The sequence below is a fragment of the Anas platyrhynchos genome, chromosome 1 (genome assembly GCF_047663525.1).
Source record: "Anas platyrhynchos isolate ZD024472 breed Pekin duck chromosome 1, IASCAAS_PekinDuck_T2T, whole genome shotgun sequence".
In the NCBI taxonomy this organism is placed as follows: domain Eukaryota; kingdom Metazoa; phylum Chordata; class Aves; order Anseriformes; family Anatidae; genus Anas; species Anas platyrhynchos.
In genome coordinates this window covers 165,710,001-165,732,745 of record NC_092587.1, presented here as the reverse complement: position 1 = coordinate 165,732,745, position 22,745 = coordinate 165,710,001, and the positions used below count along the sequence as shown (strand labels likewise).

At 35.8% G+C, this 22,745-nt stretch overlaps 1 protein-coding gene and 1 long non-coding RNA gene across 11 annotated transcripts in view; both read right to left on the bottom strand.

Annotated features, from left to right (window-relative positions):
• Positions 1 to 22,745, bottom strand: part of DACH1 (dachshund family transcription factor 1) — a 368,016-nt gene that overhangs the window by 143,692 nt on the left and 201,579 nt on the right. The window lies entirely within an intron of this gene.
• LOC110352541 (uncharacterized) lies at positions 541 to 2,588 on the bottom strand. Its single transcript, XR_002401626.3, has 2 exons — positions 2,484 to 2,588; positions 541 to 815 (listed from the first exon to the last, which is right to left on the bottom strand). It is a non-coding gene; the product is annotated as an uncharacterized lncRNA (long non-coding RNA).

The window sequence follows — 22,745 nt, the reverse complement described above, 5'->3', positions numbered from 1 at the left end:
TTGTCAACATTATTTCAATAGAGCTCTGTCAAATAAAACAGTTGTGCAAATGACAAAATTACATGATTATTTGAAAACATTAGTAAAGAAATTATTTCTGTTACTATTGACTAACAAGACCACCATATTGCATCATTTAATAGGCCTGAGAGAGCAGGCAAAAAAAAGAAAAAATATCTCTTTTTCTACAAACCTCTTTGTGTCTTAAGCAAGCAGAGACACATAACTTTATGTTTCCTCTAAAGTGTTTAAGCAATAATAACTGTATATTGTTTCTCGAAGGAAATTTAGTGTGCCTACTTTTCAATTATGCCAAATGTCATTAAAAGTATTTCTTCCTATTTAAAAGTTGAATTGTAGGGGGAGAATCTACAATCTCTTTTGTTATTTCAAAATTGGACATTTTATGAGATAAAATTATTTTTGATTTACTATAACAAGAAGAAAGGCAAGTGAACTCCAGTGTTGCTTGATATTAAGATCAATAAGAAACAAACATGCATTATATGTTATTGAAGTGGCACAATGTCATTGACAAAGTTAAGCAAGGCAAATGCTTTATTTTAAAACACTCAGGCATAAAAGTATTTTACTCTCAGCAAAATCTCTGTTGTGGTGATGGGGAATGCATTGCCACTACAAGCTTGTAGACCCTTGTAGACCCTGCTGAAATGTCAGAGCTGATCTGTTGCTCATAGTCACGTAGGAAAATCTATATTCTGCCTCCTCTAGCACACATTTTTTCACAAACAAGATAGTGTTGATGAGACTGCCAGTTTTCTCCTAGGAAAACATGGATATATTCTTGGAAGAAGCTGAAATTAAAGAAAGTTAAATTTAAGTGAGAAGTTAAAGCATGTCAAAATACACACCACTCAACTTGCAGAAATTTGGAGTGCCTTAGGTAAATACTTCTCATTGGTGACCATTTTCTATGTCGAGTCTTAGAAAAGAGTAAAACAACATCAAAAAGTTGGGGAGAAGGGAGGGACGGAGATTTTACTACCTGATTAACACATGGAGGAGGTTTAAAAATAATACAAACCAAAATCTCTGTTGTATGGAGGAAAAAATTCTCTATGTTATCATATGAAACTGTAATAATTTCACCATATAAATAGAATACTCTTAACAGAAATGTACATGAATACATAAGAGTCAGAAGTGTTTGATATACAAACCTGAAAGAAACACTCAATTTCTGTTTTGTGAATAGATTTAGCATATCACAGATGGCAGCCCAGGAGGGGAAATGAGTTCTACAGACTCACCACCCACCGGTAGGGGAACGGAGGGAGCAGACGCTGAGGCCAGTGTTGACCCTACTCCCCTATAATACCAGACAGAATAGCTTGAAGTCACAATTTCCTTCTTAGACTGCTCCCAGGGCAGCATGCAATTATGTACTGCAACTGGCTTAGGGCAGGCTAGGTCCACAATTAGTCCCTTGACCTTGCTAAGGCTAACAGTGTGAGTAAGGTGAGCATGAAATATCTCTTTCTGAAATTCTCAGTTGTTTAATGCAATTGCTGTAACAGAAATTTCCGTACATCTTTAAAAAATAATAATAAATTATTCATGAAAAAAGACTTGCCTATAAAAGGACTTGCCTATAAACTAAACAAAAAAGGTTAAAATGATAGTTTTAACTCAAAGTTTCTATAGCTTTCTTGATAAAATGAATATGAATATAAATTATCTCTTTATTTCTACTTTCAGCTAAGAAGCGTAGGATTGTCTTCTACTTTCTGTAATAGATTTATTAGTTATAACTCTTTTAAAACAATACTTAGGGAAGTTCCATTCAAATCACAGACAATTATGTATGATGAAGCTCATGGCAGAAACTGTAGATTGAATAAATGCTGACACTGGTACATTAAAGCACATGCCACTCATACAGTGTCAAGTACAGCTACCCCTTAGGTTTGAAGATACAAACACTCCTTTCAGCAGTTTGGCATATCTCAAGTAATTAGAAGCCATCTGCTGAAATCTCCTATGTTCAGTCTCAAACTGCCATCTTGAAATGGTTTGGGCTCTATGTCATGCATGAGGGCATACCTTTCCCTCCACACTCAAGTTGAAAGAGGCCTCTGACAGTGAGTAAGAATATCATACAGGGAAAAAATCACTGCCAGGAATTTGACCTAGGCTGTCCAGTTAATTGTCAGTGAAATAAAACAATGCAAATTCATTGAACAAATAAATACAAATCCAAAACTCTACATTAAAGATAAAACATAGGTCAGTTTGGGACTCGATCATTAATTAAATACTCCTAATAGCCAATTAATATAGAATATCAGGAACAAGTTAGGCAGGAAGAGATGATTCATTTAACTACTGAGTGAGCAGAATGTGTTTCTGCTCATCTTGTAGCTGAGGTACCACACATGCTGCATACAATTAATGGGTACAGAAATTTAAGTACAAAATCTAGAAGCCCAAGTTGGTATCCATGAATGCAGTGGAAGACTTACCAGAGCAACAATAAAAGAACACTTCAAACTGGACCTACGCTATTCAAAACTTCTGGTAGGAGAACACAAAGAATTGGTTCTGGAAACTGTTCTATAATGCCTGTTTCATGAATAACAGAAAAAAAAAAAAAAAAAGAAAAAAAAAATTGTTCTTCATTATTTAAAATGTCACTTCAGCAAGACAGGCATGAGCATAAGGAATAAAACAGATCACAGAAGTATGCAATAAATGATTAAAAACAACAACAGAAAATCCCATTTTGACCATGTGATCAGTTCAGTGGTGTTTTGTTTTCTGTTTGCTTTTTCTATAAGATATATACAATATGATACAATGAGGTAGTTATTTTGATAGAATGGGAGCATGCAACAAATTATAAATGGAGAAAATCACCAATAATAAAATTGAAGAACATTTCAGAGTGCACAATATTAATGGAGATCAAAAAGGCAAATAACCTATTTGTAATACATGAGTAGTGAGAAGTAACCTCGAGAGCTTCCATGTAAATCAGTTAGTAATATGGCACACTGGGTCAAGGTTTAGTGAAGCAACTTCTCAAAACCATAAAAACCACTTGCTGGAACAGCTGGTTCTACAGCAAGTATGATGAGAATATGCTCTTTTGTACTCAAGTAATTCAAGGTGTTCCTCTGCACAGTAGCTACAGTTATCGTGGTATAGTTAGCTTATCGAGAGCAATCACAATAAAGTTATTTAGGAAAAACAAACAAACAAACAAACAAACAAAAAACCCCTTATATAAGTGTGTATTAGTGTGGACCTAAAAAAAAGGACATCATAAAGTCTCTGAATCATCTTTATTTCAAAGGGCAAGTAAATTATGTAAATCTCATAAAGACTAGATCCTTTTTAATACCACCTCTGCTACATATAGCAGAACACTGAAAAGTGGAGTCAAAGCACTCTACACTAGGTTAAATACTAATGTATGTCATGGTGAACAGGGATGCTACAACTGATCTCTTGATGAGCTTTGATTAAGAACTGCAGGATGCATTTTGCAAATGAGAGGAGAGGAGAGGAGAGGAGAGAGGAGAGGAGAGGAGAGGAGAGGAGAGGAGAGGAGAGGAGAGGAGAGGAGAGGAGAGGAGAGGAGAGGAGAGGAGAGGAGAGGAGAGGAGAGGAGAGGAGAGGAGAGGAGAGGAGAGGAGAGGAGAGGAGAGGAGAGGAGAGGAGAGGAGAGGAGAGGAGAGGAGAGGAGAGGAGAGGAGAGGAGAGGAGAGGAGAGGAGAGGAGAGGAGAGGAGAGGAGAAATATTCAAGATCAGCCCAGTTATTTTTATTTGAGGATGAAGCAAATTCATCACTTAGGAAAATGTGATAGTGATACAAATACTCTTATGGCAATCCACATAGCAATTTTTTAAAGATGATTTTCAATATAAATTGCTCAGAAATATAGCTTACTTTAAAAATTATTTGGTAGATTTTGTAAACAGATGTTTGGTGAAGTTCAGTTCTTACAAGGGAACTTATGATTGCAAAAAATTTTGCCAAATTATCCTTAGTCCTTAGTCCATGTAGCTTTGTTCCAAAATCATTGACTAGAAAACCTATCGGTACTACTTTCCACCTGTTCAAGGTAAATTTCTTAACTATACAGATCTCTACAGAGATCTCTATAGAGAAGCCAGAGGTGTTAAACTCCTTTCATAACTGCCCTATCCACCAGAGTCAACATCAGGAGCCACTGAGTTGAGTTCACCAGCTAAGGCCAGGATTCCCAGGAGACATGCCTTCAAAAGGCAAATGGGATCCATCATTGTACAGAATTACTCAAAGTCCCCAAAAAGAGCACACACACTCAGTACCTCAACAGTTTGATCAGTAACTTCAACTATTGTAAAGGAAAAGCTAAAGACCTACTAAAATTGCTTTAATTGTGAAGTTCTGTAATTAAAAGTGAAATCAAATAAAGAAACAAGGAGCAGATGTTGGTTTTATTTCTGTATGTTGACATTATTAAGTAAACATTTCCCCCTCCCCCTCCCCTAAGACATGCTTTACTTGCATTCATTTGCTTTGCTTCCTATTATTTTCTTTTCCAGCTAAGTAACTGTAACCTTCAACAGTACAATGAAGTCATTTATGTCTAAATTCTTGTTACATTCGGGATTTTTTCTTTATGTGTTTTGTAATTGTTGTAGTTGATTTATAACTTCTTTGTCTCAGATGTAAAATGGAAATAGAATATAACTTTTTTTTATTCTGATTAACACCTGTAAGAACACAAGAGATATACAAAAATAATCCATCTAATTTTTCCATAAAAGAACTCAATCTCTAATTACTTTGTTTTAGAAAGCTACTGAAGATCTCCCCTGATAGGAATTAAACCTGCACCCAGTTGGTTCTTTATTATCTCTTCAACAAAATGATTTATTGTATGTAGTCTGAAAGCAAAAGCAGAGGAAAAACACATTTTTTTCTGTACCAGTAGCCCTATCACTTGCTCTATACTATTCTTTGAAGTTGACAATGAACAATATTGTAATGATACCAGAAATAGTTAACTCTTTAACATAACTGCTTACACAAAAGCAGTGACAACTGAGATCATTGTACCTCATGGTGATTTAACCTTAGATGTTAAATCTTATGTTTCTTACCTCAGCATGACCTGCTATAATGTTCAAATTTATATTTATCTCCTCTGCAGCCTGTACATAACTGAATATTTTATTTTTATTTTTTAAGGTTTCAAGTGAAGAAAGTTTAATTAATTAGGAATACATTAAAAAAAATGTCAGGAAGAGAAAGTTGCAAACCCTTTATGTGTGTGTCTGAGCCATAAATAATAAACCAATTCTGAGATGAGTTATTTTATACATCAATGAGAATTTAATGCTTTGTTTTTATACATTGATTAAAATGGCAAGGCTACTAATGCTTATGGAACAAGGGTTTTAAATAGGCAAAGGAAATTTCTATCAAGCTGTGTAACTAAACCCAAATCTACAATATGCATATATATGCATAGCACATTATAAAAATAAAAAAATAAAAATGTCTTTGTTGGAAAAGAGATGTCATAAGAGCACAGGTTCTGAGGTTCTGTGAGCACAGGAAATTGCTTATTTCCAAACTCATAGCACATTTGTAGCACCACAACCTCCTTCAATATGGAGCAGGAAACTAAGTTCCCGCCAGCAGTGGAAGCCAGTAGAATATGTTGAATAGGAAACCCAAGCATAACACTTCCCTGCATTCTTCAGCAACAATGAGATGAGTAGAACACAATTACAACACACCCACAATGTCCCAGAAGAACATTTGTGTGAAATCTGCTGTGCTATATTTTGTGGTGAACTGTTTAACAACTGGAATTTCTTTTGATATAGATGATTTTTAAGTTCAAGATACAGTGTGATAAGAGAGACAAAGAGGGGAAATACATGGTGAGGTTTACAGAGGTGTTTGGTGGTACAAATTTGGGATGATCTACATGGACAAAGTATGATCAGTCATGCATATTGCTAAAAAAAAATCCTTTATGCCAATTAATAACCATCATGCTTTATTTTCCTTCTCATTATAAACTGGATCTATTTAGACAGGCATGAAAACAATGGCTAAAATTGCTTTTAAATAGATTAGATTTATCTAAATATCAATTATTATTTGTACTAATCACATTATTAATTCTGGACATCAAAAACAGGAAAATTTTTAAAGAAACATTTATACATGTACACGTTAAGCTAAGGAAGAAATGGTGAAATGTTAGCCCTCTTTTGAAAAAAAAAAAAAAAAAAAAAACTTCTTACCATCTCATTGGTGATATTATTGTTCCCAGAGTCAGGGAAACAATGTTGCACAGGCTACTGCAAGCACTGGAAATCTGCATATAGGAATCTACTGTCATTTCAGGTGGCCTGTCATATCTGATGCATCCCCATAGGGCTTGCAAATATGACACAACACCTAGCTGCATATGATCTCTGCCACTCTGGAGTGGAAGCTAAGAGCCAAGCAGGATGCCCTAGGGCATCCCAAATGGTACAAGGCACCTGCACTTAGGCAACTGAATCAAGTTGCTGATGTCTTTCTTGCTCGAAGCACATTCATAATGATGAATTGTCAGACAGTAGAAACCTGCTTACCAATCTGCATAATGTTCACCCAAAAAGCCTGAGTGGAACAGTTACCTCTTGTAATCTTTAGAAAATCTTCATAGCACTGCCCAGAAAAGTGTGATTTATGCCCTGCAATCTTAAACTAATAAAATACTATAGCTTAGTCTATGAGTGCGTGCTCATTCAAACTTAACATAATTGCAACCTAGAATACAGTTTCTATATTTAGTATACCTTTATTCTTAGTAAGACTAAAAAAGTAAGTTAAAAAAAGAAAATTGTATTATTCAGGATATAAGAAGATGAAGTACACTTAAGTATAATTTTAACAATGTTAAGTCCTATAATGAGTTGACCTTCTCTTCTCCTTAACCCTTTTTTTTCATCAAAGCCACCTACATCCACTTTGCCGTCTGTTTCTCTAATCTGCAATTATTTATGTTTTCTTCATGCTGCTCTATCTGCCATGGGAGCAAAATTGTATTTGGTGAAATATAGAGCTAATTATACCATGAACCCAACAACAAAAAGACAGAGCAGATGTTACTTCAGACGTGCTAACAGTCCCTATGCTTAATGCACACATAGTAAATGACTAAACACGGTATTTGAAAAAGAAAATGTGATGGGCTTAAACATGTGGAAAGAAATTAGCAAAAACCTCAAACACAATGACATACTTAATAGGCTCTAAAACATTTATTTAGTGGTGGCATTCAGTATTAATTTTACTGTAATTCAATACATATGTGAAGCTATATATTGGGTTAAATATAGCATATTAGGTAATTATGATAAATTTCTTCTGATCTCAGTACCCAGTTTTGTCAGCATTCCTTCTGCTTGTGCATCATCACCTTCAATTCTAGCACTAAATTTATCCATCTCTTTATCCATCTGAACAATTTCCAAAACACAACAACTAGATCTAAGAATAATTGTGTATAGATAGATAGATAGATAGATAGATAGATAGATAGATAAATCTAGCATTCTGCATTCTCTTTCTGAAATCAAAATCAATAGGAGTAACCAAGAGCTGGAGAGCAGAACAGAAACAGTATGGATGATTGCACACCAGTCCTCAAGCCCACACATTGGTCCTGCTAAATTTAACAGTATATGTGTAGATTAAAAATTCAACTGTAGGAAGAGATGATGTAAACACAGATTTTTAGTACTCATAAGTGCCGATCAACCTACTACGATCCTATCTAGAATAACTTGGAGACAGTTTGGTATTTATCATGAATGCTTTGGCATGATTAGAGTGGGATCTCTCAACAGCCTACAGAGTAGTCCCTATGGGTAGGGGACCATTGAGATCACAATTTCCTTCTCCCTTACTACCAAACATCCACAAGACTATTACATCTCTTTTCCAATCATATATTTCAAAACTGAAACTGAAACTATAGATGAACAGGAACTGAACAGAAAACTGCAAAGCTTCCCATTCCTCTATCATCACCTTTATCACTTCATTGAGTAGAATCGTCATACAAGTTGGAGGCGATTTAGGATACCTAGCTAATTTGTTTTTGTTTGTTTGTTTGTTTTCATGCCCTGTAATTCCAATTACTGTACACACAAATGCAATATAAATTTGCCATGTGCTCTCTTACTTCACTCAAGAGGAGTCTAGTGACTCCTCTGAGTAGCCAACAAAAACACTGTATAACAAAAGCAAAATAAACTTAATTCAGTGAATACATGGTACTTCATAGTACAGACACAAATGTAGCCCATCACCAGTCAAGCTTCAATAGAAAAATTGAGACCACTGTAACAGATTGCAGCAAAAATAAATTTGACTGATTAGCTGTTGGAGTACTAATAACATTATTGTGATAAATCACTTTTCATTGATGTGAAGGGCACTTTTCACCTCATAGAAATGGAGATTATTACCACACTAGTTGAACAAATAGAAAGGAAAAAAAAAAAAAGTTCAAAAAGATGTGATGTTAAATTCAACTTTGAAGGGATAGATGCATGAATAAAATGTAACCCCCTAATTTTAAATCTTGAGAAAAATATCTTGAGAAAAATATCTCTAGTAAGATATCTCTGATAATATAGAATTTCAAAGAACTGGTTAAAAATCATGCATAAGAACAAACTAATCACAGTGCTCTAGAAAGGAACATGTCTTTAACAGCAATCATCACAGTATGAAATCAACTCTGAGCTTATTGCATGTGACTGAATAATCTAAAATTGTAAAATTAAAAATAATTATTGATAAAAGATAAGACATAAAACCTCCCTAGCTGCTTGAATCTAAGAATATCAGGGCATGGAATGAATGTTGAATTTATGTTGTGGAAAATTGGTCCCAAGCTGGTTTTACACTTCATCAGAAAGCACTTTTGTCTTGTATGCAAACAGTTAATGAAGCGTACCAAAACTGCAACTTTTTTTGCTAGCTTTAGTGTGGTAAGACTCACAGTATATTCCATAGTTTGCAGAGTATTTAAATAATATCATAATTTTTCATTTATTCTTTGGTTATAATGTAGTATCCTATAATTTTAAATAAGATTTCTTCTTACATTTTCAAGTTTTATTATATATACCTACAAGTTGCAGATAATAGTATAGACTTTTATATTTAAAACATTTATTTTGTTTACTTTTCAGAATATTTTCAAGAAAATATGAAACCAATGAATACCTGCTGCCCTAATAAATTGTAACAATATTGCATGGTGTAGTGGGTTTACGTGGCAAGGTTTTGGTAGCAGCGGGCCATAGGGGTGGCTTCTGTGAGAAGGATCTAGAAGCTGCCCCTTGTTTGGTAAATGCCCCACTGCTGACCAGAGCCGAGCCAATAAGCGATGTTGTTTTGCACCTCTGTGAGAGCATATTTAAGACAGGGAAAAAAAAATGCTGCGCCACACAGCAGCTGGGAGAGTGAGAGGAGAGAGGAACAGCCTTGCAAGCGCCAAGGTCAGTGAAGAAGGAGGGGGAGAGGTGCTCCAGGCGCCGGAGCAGAAGTCCCCTGCGGCCTGTGGTAAGGACCATGGTGAAGCAGGATGTCCCCCTGCAGCCCATGGAGTACCACGGTGGAGCCGGGTTCCACGCTGCAGCCCGTGGAGGAGACCATGGTGGAGCAGGTGGCCCTGCACCGACAGAGGCTGCCGCCTGTGGAAGCCCCTGCCGGAGCAGATTCCGGGCTGGACGTGTAGCCCATGGAGAGGAGACCACGCAGGAGCAGGTGACCTGGCAGGAGCTGCTGCCCGTGGGGGACCCAGGTTGGAGCAGTTTTCTTCTGAGGGATGGACCCTGTGGTACGGACCCATATCTGGAGCACTTCTTGAATAGCTGCTCTTCAGAAGCCTCTCTCTCTCGTGGGAAGCCCACACTGGATCGGTTCATCAAGGACTGCATCCCGTGGGAGGGACCCCACAGCACAGGGGGTGAGAGTGACCGAGAAGGAGCAGCAGAGAAGATCACTATAGACTGACCATAACCTCCACTGCCCCATTCCCCTGCGCTGGTCAAGGGGGAGGAGGTGGAAGAGGGTGGATGGAGGGGAAGGTGCTTTTGGTTTTGGCTTCTTTCCTTTGTTTATCACTTCTCTAGCTTGTTAGTAATAGGTAATAAATCTTACTTTCTCCCTATGCTGAATCTGTTTTGCCCATCACAATAATTACTGCGTGATCTCCCTGTCCTCATCTCAACCCTTGAGCCCTTTTCATCATATTTTTTACCCGTTTCTCTTTGAGGAGGGGGAGTGAGAGAGTGGTTATGGTGGAGCTTGGCTGCCCACCCAAGTAAAACCACCACACATGCATGACTGGTTTTAAAATTGTATAGTTAATTCTTTCTCATTTATTTCTTTTTAATTTGATTTTGACTATTCTCACATGATTGAAAACAACAAACAAATTATGTCAAGTGAATTATGGTTATACTTCCATATCTTTGTTAGAGAAAATGGGTAGGATGGCTACCCATTTTTATAACATTTTAAACCATTTCTATAGCAAAACTCAAATAAGTATATAGAATAGGAAAGACTTTACAATATGCCAAACACTTGCCTTCAAAAGGACCACATTTCATACTGCAGTTATATGACTTTTGCATAAAGAGTTTGACTACAGAATTATATCTGAGTGTGGCAGTATTATCTCAACAATACACACTCTTACAATTAACTTTGGGAAATTAGTGGGGTATACACAGCTGAACAAATGATCGGTAAAATCCAATCAATCATCACATCATAAAGGAATTCACAATTGCAAAGAAAAACTGCATTAATGCTCCTCAGGATTAGAAAAAAAAAATCTAAAATAGTATAATTACTATTATACAGGAACTGCATTATACTATTTTTATTTTTTTATACTATTTATTTTTTATACTATTTTTTTAATTGTTTATTATTATTTTTATTTACTCAAGGATCATGAAAGCTGTTTTATCTGTGGAGCCTAATCTTATACCATTTGTCCTGTAAGGAAGCTTCCATCAGAAGACCAGCATAGCAAAAGCTACTAGTATAGATTATGCTGAATGTGCAAAATTAAAAAAAATGAGTATAAACCATTCTTTGTCATACACCCTCATTAAATAAGCCCATTAATGAAGAGAAAATAGTACAAAATTGGAAGGCCCTTGCTTAATATGAAAAATAAAAAGTATCTGCCGTTAAAATTATACAGGAAAAGAATACAGAGTCTCAGGTGAACAAGACAGGCTAAGGTATGTTTCAGCAATCACATGAGAAAAAACATCCAAGTTATAATAAATGAACTTGGCATTACATTTACAATTAGTACTGCAAATATTTATACAATTTTAAGTAACAGCAGTCAGATGAAGTTACAGAGACTGTTCCTAGGCTAGGGTACCACTGAACTAGTTTTAAGGTAGCTAGATTATATTCGTAATAGACCTAAACCTTCTCTCATAACAGTTTCCTAATAGACTCTTCATGTTTCCACAACATACGATAGCTGACATAGAGCTTCTTAGTTTTTTTGTTTGTTTGTTTTTAATTATTTATCCTGCCATAATATGCTGACTGAAAGTCCTCTTAGGCTTTTTGTAAATTTGCTTATCTTTTTACTACACTATTTCTCTTTGAGCAAGGCTTTTAGATTCATCTGAGATCCTCTAGAGGTGGCAAGTCCAACACCTTCCAGTCCAAATAAATGATTGATAAAATGTAATCTTACAGCAAGCTACTTCTGGTATAGTCAACTGTACTCTTGTTCAAATTTGGATAGTGAACTTGTTGGACCTCATTGGCTAAGAAAGCTGGCCTTGATTAATGTTCTAATACAAGCCTCTCCAGAAATTCTAGATGCAGCAAGAAATTGAAATAGTGGTTCAGGAGACACTACTCACCCCACTGGAGCTTGTACCAATGAACTGTTTCATAATGGTGCTAAGGGCCATCATGCTGCTGGTGGTGCTGTCTTTCAGATGAGATGTAAAACTGAGTTCTGACAACTTACAGTCATTAAATATCCCATGGCACTTTTCACAGGAGTACATGTGTTAACCCATATGTCCTGGCTATATTCCACATGCATAATTGCATTCTGCCTACCTAAATTCCCTATGCAGCTTCAGTAGCATACAGTATTATTTATTCTGTTTCTCTTCTCGCTTCAACATTGCTTTTTAGTTTCTGTGCTCAGGTACAAGAAATGCCACAGATATACCACAATCCTTAACTTTTAGCCCATTGATACAAAAGAATCCAAGGCCTCAGATCTATAGCAGGAAGAAAGAGGGTGTACAGAATTTGAGGCAAAAAATACTAAGTGGGGCCACCTAAGCTAGACAGTAGAGAAATATCAAGGGCAAAATAATCTCAGAACTACTATCCTCCTCGGTCTGGAACTTAAGTACTCAGTAGTTTTGAAAAGTACATCCGTTCCTTTAGGTTGTGCAGTCCCAAACCTTTGTAGACTTGTAAATGGATTGGTAAGCTTTTTAAGATGGCACTGTGGGATTTAACTACTTATATTAAACTTAAACACACCATAAATTCAACTCCTGGATAAGTCATCTACTCTGTTCAGTTAAAAACAAAGAGTCACTTCAGGATTTATTTCTATATTTTACATTTCAAATGGAGTGTTAAACACATTTATAAAACATAGGACCATGCTCTTGATGACATTTCTGGAGTACTCCCTGACTGTCCTAATCATTGAACCACACAATAGTTCCCTCTTTTCCAACAAATCAGAGGGAGTGAAGAACACAGAAAGAACTCAGACTTGTTTCTATTTTGCCAATTCACACATTGGAACAGATGATGGGGAAAAAAAATGTTTTACTCATATAATCCATATTTCTTCAGTGATGTTCTATTGACTATACCACTATTTCTGAGCTCACACCACCTGATTATTTGGTGAAACTTATAGTGTCTCTTTGCTTTGTGCCCTGCACCATACATTAGTAATGATGCGTTCAGAATTCAGCCTTACAGATCAGTGAGTGGAGGATTCCAGTCTTTTGGCATAAAACAGGAATTGCTCTGCTTAGTGCTGTCAAATAATTTTATCTTCCCCCCAGTCTGGGGAAGATAAAATTCTTAATGTCAAGGGGACTTTGATGGTGATACAGAATTATTTAGGGCCTTTCAGGCTCAAAACCAAAAACAAACAAACAAAGAAAAAACCCTAGCTTTCCCTCTGTATTTTCTGTGCTTAATTTCTTGGTAGAACTCACACTTAAGTCCTCTTTCAATCCAGGGTCTGAAAATGATCCATCCAGATAAATAATTTGTTATAAAATACATTTATTGACCATCTTATGTATATCTATATTTTTTCCCTGCCAGGTAAAGAATAAATAATGTAGGTACGAACTAAATCAGTCCTGCCCTGTCGTTTTGCTGGTACAGGACAAAAAACTCAGCTGTAAAGCATTTATACCTGGATTCTAGATTCAGTTAACTGAAATTTTCAGTTTACGTGACCAGCTGCCTTAGATAACCTGTATAGTCAAAAAATGGGTTTGTCAGCTGTACATAGTAATTCACATAGTCAGTAATACTAATGTCCATTGGGGATATCTATCTCTTTTTGAGCACTGGACAACTAGACTCCTAACTTTAGCACCTCATGATATTCAATGGTTTAAACATGACCCTTTTTCTTCTTTTTTTTTTTTTCTTTTTTTTTTTTTTGTGATAATCACCATTATACTATCATAAAAGCAATACAATCAATGATGTAGAACAACTAAAATAAGTTTTGGCTTTTGTTAAAACATATATAGCCTTATTCTAACCATTAACCCCATTACATTTGCCATTGCGTACAGAGTAAATTAAACATGTTCAAGGAGGAATTTTAAATTTTGTAGTCAAAATTACTGATGATAATCATATCAGGCAGCAGTGTCAAGTGAGAGATAACACCTTCACTTAAGAGTCATCTTTACTCACATTTTATTCTTCTGAACCAATCTGCTTTCGGCTTTCTTCACTATTAAACTCCCTGTACATTGAGTTTTTCTTTCTGTTCAAGGAAGACATATATTCAAGTCTCAAGTTATATTGATAAACGCTCAAAAAGCAACAGAATCCCAAAACGACCTCCATATACACTGTGAGCATAACTGCATGAAATAAAGGCAGGTCTGATGGATGTTGAATTAATGTAAATGACATTTTGTAATATATGACCCTGATTCTCCTTTCACTTATGCTGCTGTAAATCTGAGTGGGAAAAAACACCTTCATGGATTTTCATAAACTTATTCTGTTCAAAAGCTGATACAGCTGAGGATGAATCAAATGTTCTTCATTTAAATATTGTTTGTGCACTTAGGAAATTAAAATAGTAGCAATACATATACTGAAAATAAAGATGATTTTTAATATATAGTAACTTCTGCAAGCTTATAGGCTTAGAGAGAATTCTAAGTAACTAGCTTGTCTGAAATGAAAACATGAATATTCCTAACAAAAGGGATTTTTACTTGAGGAGATTAGAGGGCAGAAAGTACCTTGGAAGCCTTTAGAATATCCTGCATAGAAACAGGTCATTTTTTAGAAAATAAACAAAAAACTAACAAACAAAACCACTTTAACATAAAACACCAGATTGTGTTAAACTCACAATCCCCTTTCTTCTTCTCCATCTGACATACAAGCACCTGACACACAAAGGGAGTCACATTCAGAAGGAGATTATGATGCAATGATCTCGTTGTGAATGTTGCATTATGGCTTCAGCATCGCTGTAAGAGCTCCCCTGACACTTGTGCTTACAGCAATTTGAATTTCTCTGGCAGCTAGGTATGATTTGTGACAGATTTCAGTCTTGCTTTTCATTGAGGGAGTATACTGGCAAGTGCTTGAGGTATTTACCATAGAGATTGGAAAGAAGAAAATGTAAAGAGGAACATTTGAGGAACTTTAAAAAATATATATATTGTTGTTGTTGTTGTTGTTGTTGTTGTTGTTTGTTGGGGTTTTTTTAGCACTTATTAAGTTATCCAAAACAGTTCATTTCAGTGGCATCATTTTGTGCTTCTAAGTAAAAGTTGTGTTATTACATTGGTCTACTTGAAGGACTCAATGATCTTGAGGTCTCTTCCAACCTAGAAATTCGAAATTCTGTGATTCTGTGATTCTGTGATTGTAGTGAAGCCCTACTAATGTTAATGACTGTTAGGAATTTGTATATCACTAGGCAAATGTTCCATGTAGGTTGCAAAGTATCTTTCAATTGGTTATACAGTAGCTTGCAGCCTGAGTGAAATGTAATTTTCCCATACATTCTTTACACTTGAATTATACATCTAAATTTGTCTACACGGTTTGGAAAATATCATGTTGAAAAAGCATAATTCTATGTTTATCCTGTAAAATACCTTTAACTCTCCTGAAACATAGGGTTAGCTGGTAGGTTTCATGTTTGGCACTGGATCCTTCAAAGTTTGCTGAGCCAAAACCTCTACATTCAGCGTAGACTAACTGGTCCCAAAGCTGAGTTACTCTAATGCAGTCTTTTCTCAGTACATCTTCTGCCATAAAAGCAAGCAATAAGCATCTGTATGCACAGTTTCTCTAAAACTTTCTTGGTCTGCAGACTAAATCTTATCTTGATTCCTTCCTCATTTTCATGTGTAAGTATTTTAGGTAGGCCTCAGGGAATACAGACAGTTCCATAGCAAAGGGTGCGCTCTGAGCACAAGCATTCAGGGAACAATGACAACATGCCGTCTGTCTTTGGCACAAACTGATGAATGAGAAATTTAATAGGGAGATACTGCACAGCCTAGAAAGAGAAAACCTGCATTTAACAAAGAATTAAGGTTGACTGGGTTTAGGCTACCTTATCCAGTAGAATGAATCCAAACTTCCATTCACATGTAAAAATAGCCTATCGATTAAAGCATATTTCTTCCTCTTTGGCCCCGTTTTTCAAATACTTATTTGAGACAATAAGTTTGGCAAGTTCCTTTGTTAACACAGTTCCTGTTATTTTAAAAGCAACTGATTTTATGGCCTATGGTTATCATCTGATACTTAAAATATGTACCTGAAAGAATGCATTGGAGGTGTCAGGTGCACCCCTGGGAGGATAACAATGTCCACATAGTCCCAGGTCTTCTACAAGTAGCAGTTCATGTATGAATGGGTGAGAAACATTCTTATCATTTGCAGATGTTCCTTGGCCAAAAGGTACAGGTTAAGATATGATTTAAGGATTAACCCTCTGATCTACAATGCATCCTCAACACAAGGTTCCAAATATGAGAACCAGATCTTTAAAGTAATTAAATTTATATACGTGTGTATACTGTTTGTTTGTTTTTACTTCATTTTTAAATATTGCACCCACACAGTCTTTAAAAATAAGTGGAATACTGAAGATTTGATTTATAAGAAAATACTATAGTACTTCTGACGTATATCTTTGTTTCTTTACTGATCTCTACCAGAAAGGTTGGAGCTGTATTACATATTAAATAGAATTATATTTCAAACAAAAAAGAAAACTATGCATTACAAAAAACATGCAGTAGTGATTTATCAGCATCAGTCCTTAAATATATATATATATACTTCAACTACATTGTTAGTCAACAATTAAAAAAAAAATGAAAGCAGTAAACTAACTAGCTCTTTGAATATTAAATAGAATTAAATAAAACACATGGATTTATTTGACCTACTAATCACTGTTTCATTTTTAATATGACTATGTCTCCTAAAAAAGTACATGGTATAGACACAGGCTGTTGAAAACCTGTTCAGTGCTTAAAGGAGTTTAAAACTGAAGAAAATGAAATATTACATAAAGAAGTAGAATTAAATGTAGAAAATATGTAACTAGTACCTTTTCTAAATTAACATCACCAATCTATTTAGAGAGATGGAAATGAAAAAGATCATTAATATATAAGAATACATAACAGTTAAGTTTGGCACAACTGTTAGTCTTTGTCACTATAAGAGAATGTGAAAATATTCCATGAAACTGAGATACTACATATCACTTTCCAGAAGAAACAGAATTAGATGTTTTAAAAATATTTATAATTATACAGATGGAAATAATTGGGAATAACAGTTTGTTTAAACCAGAACCTGGTATAGTATTGGAGAAAAAAAATACACATCATATTAAATATAAGAAATAATTATACAAAATAAGAAACTCCTAATTTCAGGTTGTAAATTCTCACTGACTGCTAAAGACTAGTCAGGAACTATTCATACGCAGAAGATGATTCTATATCTGCCCTTTGTCGATTTCTTGATATTTTTATTTGATCTTTGGTTTCTTTCCTTTGATTGGTGCCGTGATTGATAGGATACCCTGGCAAATTCACAAGTCCACTCCAAAGCGGAAATATTATGTCACTCTAATATTTGAACCACTATCATAACCAAAGAATGTTTTAAGGTGTTTATAATGACATCACAAAAATGCTATTATTATAAAGACATATCTTATAATTTGCTTACATTTGATTTAACATTAACATTTGATTTTATTGCTATTGCGTATTAAAAAAATACTCTTACATTTGATATATGTAAACATGATATATAAAACATTATGTATTAATATTCATATATGTAAAGGATATAGGTAAATACACTAATATGTATATATTAGACTATCATAGAATTGTAGAATCATTAAGCTCGGAAAAGACCTCCAAGATCCTCTAGTCTAGCGGTCCCCCTACTACTCACTAAACCATGTCCCTAGGTACCATGTCCAACCTTTCCTTAAACACCCCAAAGGAGTCTACCTGGGCAACCTGTTCCAATGCCTAACCAATGGTTGTCTATACAGTAGATTAACCACAGAATCAAGGCATGGTTAAGGTTAATAACCAGAAAATGATATATTCATGAAGAATTTATCAAATATTTAAAGTATTAATAAGTTATGGTAGAGGGACAAGAAAAAATAATAAAAAACATATACACTATTTCTGTATCTATGGTACTAATTAAGCCAGAGTATTTAAATATAGTAATTGTACTCCCACGCACATTTTTTTCTTTTCTTTTTTTTTGCTTTTTTTAGCTTTTCAGAGAAAGAGCTATTGACTTATTCATTTCAGTTAGCAAGAAATTTCTCAACTTCCTTGGGTGCTTAAGTGCAAGAATATTTTAGACCCCATCTTTGCATATTACTTTATCTTTCAGTGGTAATTAACAGAGTCTTAATCTGGCTAATGTTAATGACCACTGTTCTTTCTTTAAATCCCAGTTAAACCAAGCTTATTAAGGGCCAATTAAAGGAAGTCTTATGTGATCTGAATAACACTAAGACCAATTTTTAACAGCTACAAGTCTTTATTTTGGATGATAAGTGTGGAAAAAAAAAAAAACTCATTATGTCTTCTGTCTGCTTTTAAATAAACTGTCAATGGCTATTGGGAAGGATGAGGAATCTTTGAAAGTCAGAGAAAGATAGATTAATTTAGTAAATAACAGATTTACAAAATATATATACATGTATATTAGTTCTGTATAGCTGTTTTCATTCCTGCCTATTAAAAAATAGGTAATGTTTTATCAATTTTCACTTAATTTTTCATAATGTTACATAATGTTATAGTATAAATATGGAATGAAACTTCAGAATAATTTTTAAAGTGGTAGAAACGAAACCTAAATATGTATTAACCAAGTTCCACAGACAAAATAAAGAAAATCTCACTTATCATTTGAATAAGAAATTGAATAGTTCTACCTAAATATGAAAAGTCAATATGGCTTTTGGCTTGGGGACAGTCAGATAGTTTCCTCACTTCTTAACTGAATACAATTTTTGACTCTGGACTTTTGAAAGGCTTGTTGATTCCACTTATGTCTAAGGTGACTCCTCCACAGATGCTTTGTTATAAATTACTTCTCACTAATTCTAACATTTCTAAGAATTCACTCCTCAGTTAACTTCAATATTACTTCCCTTTCATCTGAACAGAAGCAGTAATGCAATCTGACTGTTGCCCCTAGCTAATAAACAAAATATTACTATTACCACTACTATCTAAAATCCAAACACCCTAAAGCCAACTTACACTGCAGCAAGTTACCACAGGACAGGGTCTTTATATATTCTGCATCACAACAGACCTAACTCCATGGTGACAACTCTTAAATTCTGTGGTAGCAGCTACAAAATCCATGGCAACATTAATTCATTATTGTCTCTAAAATACTCCTCATCCCTACTTTTGCACTCCTGCACAACCATATTCAGCAATGACTCATAGCAGAGAATATCACTGATGAAAAATTGATAGCTATTTTTAACAGTAAATCCTGAATTATATTTTTCTCTGTGTTCCCCAGATAATTTGGCAATAACAGCCTCTAAAAGAGCTCTACACAAATCATCTTCTATCTTGATACTAGCATGGAAGAAAACTTGCATCTGGACTGTCCAGCTTTTATTGTCTCACTTGCTTCACCAAGGGGATTAAGTTCAGTTGTGCTGCATTTAGCTTTCCATCTATCTAGTTATAAGCCGGACCTCAGCTTTCATTTTTTTGTGTCCTTGTTCCTGGCTCTACAACACAATACAGCTGTATTGCAGCTGCAAACATAATTATATAGATATTAAAAAAAAAAAATCCCTTCAACACTGAAACCAGATTTTTGCAGAAAATTCTGTGGCAGATAGAGTACCATTCTTTGCTTTAAACAAACTCATCTGATACAGCAACAGCTGTCATCACAACTACTGCAAAGGAAAAGTATACTATTTTTTGCAAAATAATTATTAAGGGATGATGAGGGTAGGCAGAGGGGAAACACAGCTCTGCAAAAATTATGTCAAACCACAGCAAAACAGAAAGAGGTTGGTGACATTGTAAAGGACTATTTTGGTACTTAAAACGGGTCAGCACATCACATCAAAAAGTTCAGTGCTAGGTGAGGTCACACCTATAGTACTGACCATGACGAAATTCAGAAAACACAAATAAAGTAAGCTTAATTTCATCCCCAGTCATTCACAGCTGGTAATTTGGCAAATCAGCTTTTCCTTATGAAGATAAACAAAGACAGATGACCCAGAGCCTCAGCCTGTTCTGTGTACATCTCCATGTGAACACTGAAGCAACAGCAACAAGACAGAACAGCTTGCCAGTCACAAACCAAATGTATTCAAAAGTATCCTCAGCTAACGAGCATTTTCTATTCTGATATAACTTTCCCTCTTATCTTCCTTTTCTGCCAGATCTCCTCCTTCACCATTTCTCACCACTATCACTGTTACCAATTATTAGACATCTCTTAAGGATTTGATAAAAGCTCTCTTCATTCCTTTTCCTCCTTAAGATTTCAACTCTATACCAAGAAGTTCAATCCAACATCTGAGAGAGTGATACTCCAAGGAAGGACTGGTTACTGTATCTGTACAACAGCAATTCTTATTATGTCAAAGAGATTTCATAAGAAATTACTTGAAAGAGATGTCTAATGATGGTTTTTGGTGAGTTCCACAGAGTTTACAGAAGATACTTTATCCATTGTATCTCCTGGTTTTAGCCCATTGTGTATGAGATGAAAAACTAGATTAGACCTTCAGTCTGTAGGTGGAAAAGACATGAATTTCTGTTTCAAAAAACTCTCCATCTCCTATTGCTCCCAACTTCTCACTTGCTCATCTAAACTGATGGACATATCTTTTTCCAGATCCTTCATCCATCTGTTTCATCACACTCCCTACATGCAACTGTGGCATGGGAGCTACATATTAGTGTTTTTGTTGTTTTTTCCTAAGGATGCCTCAGAAATGACTGAACAATGGAGTCACAAAGGATTTTTTTTAATTATTTTTTTTTTCCTTTGGATCTTAATGGATTTTAAAGAATCTTGGAATTTTAGTTTAACTGTCAAAAAAACTTGTAAGTAGTGTAAAGCCCTAGATATTTTTTCTTAACTTTGGAGAGCTGCCAGTAAGCTTTTCACAAAACTAAACTGAACATGGAATTTTGCTAGTAAACTTTTGCATGTGAAAAAGGCATAAAAGTCTCCCTATAGTAACTTTTGCCTTGCTGTAGGAAGAAGGAAAAAGAGAGGCATACCTGTAGACCTTGAAAAAAAGAACCAAATTCTACAACAAAATGAGAATTTATCAAATTTATTAAGTTCAACAAGGCCAAGTGCTGGGTCCTGCACGTGGGGTGCAATAACCCCAAGCAGAGCTACAGGCTGGGAGATGAGTGGTTGGAGAGCTGCCAGGCAGAGAAGGACCTGGGAGTGATGGTGGACAGTCGGCTGAATATGAGCCAGCAGTGTGGCCAAGAAGGCCAACAGCACCCTGGCTTGTATCAGAACCAGTGTGACCAGCAGGGCTAGGGAGGTGATCATCCCCCTGTACTCGGCTCTGGTGAGGCTGCACCTCGAGTACTGTTTTTAGTTTTGGGCCCCTCACTATAAGAAGGACATCGAGGTGCTTGAGCGGGTCCAGAGAAGGGCGACGAAGCTGGTGAGTGGCCTGGAGAACAAGTCCTACGAGGAGCGGCTGAGGGAGCTGGGCTTGTTCAGCCTGGAGAAGAGGAGGCTCAGGGGTGACCTTACCGCTCTCTACAGGTACCTCAAAGGAGGCTGTAGCGAGGTGGGGGTTGGCCTGTTCTCCCACGTGCCTGGTGACAGGACGAGGGGGAATGGGCTAAAGTTGCACCAGGGGAGTTTTAGGTTAAATGTTAGGAAAAACTTCTTTACCGAAAGGGTTGTTATATACTGGAACAGGCTGCTCAGGGAAGTGGTGGAGTCACCATCCCTGGATGTCTTTAAAAGACGTTTAGATGTAGAGCTTAGGGATATGGTTTAGTGGGGACTGTTAGTGTTAGGTCAGAGGTTGGACTCGATGATCTCGAGGTCTCTTCCAACCTAGGAATTCTGTGATCCTGTGATTCTGTGAATCCTCTAGTGGGTGGGTGTCACTGGAGAGACTGGGAAGATTTTCAGTGTTTCAGAAGCTTTCCAGTGTTAAGTTAATAAAATTGCAGCCTGCTGCTTAAATCCGTTCATGCATCTGTCTGCATCCACTTGATCATCCTAATCAAGTGTCCATTTAAATAGACTGGTGGCATTTTAAGCTGCCAGCCAGTCACACTAAGATGGTATCTTCCATTGTGGAGCAAAGAAAGTCATCTGCATAGGTAAAATAATCATATACAGAAAAATAGTACCAGCTAAACTCTTATCTATGACTCATTTAAAACTTAGTACTCTTCACAGCAGCAGATGAATTAGAGTGCTCCATATAGATAATCAGATACAAAGGGGGATGCACGGGAGAGAAAACATGCAATAAACAAATACTTAATATGTAACTTTTAAGGCCTGATTTTTTGTCCTCTAATTCTAAATTCCAGTTTTAGAGAATGAGACATGTTAGAAGATTAATATCATAGGTAATACGTAGGTCACTTTTAGCTAATTTATAGCTCTAATGTATACTTGTTTTCTGAATAAATTTCTTTCTTATTATTTTCAATGAGATACGCTCAGCACAATAAAAAGCAGGACATTATCAGTGGCATTTTCAATCATGGGGGCTATATATTCAAGAGCAATCAATAAAGAACACACAGGGCCTGACAAACATCTAGTCAAAGGAATCATTTTTCTCAGACACTTAGAAGTATCCTTTTAAAGTAATTGCTTTTGGTCAGTGTTACCCGCTAT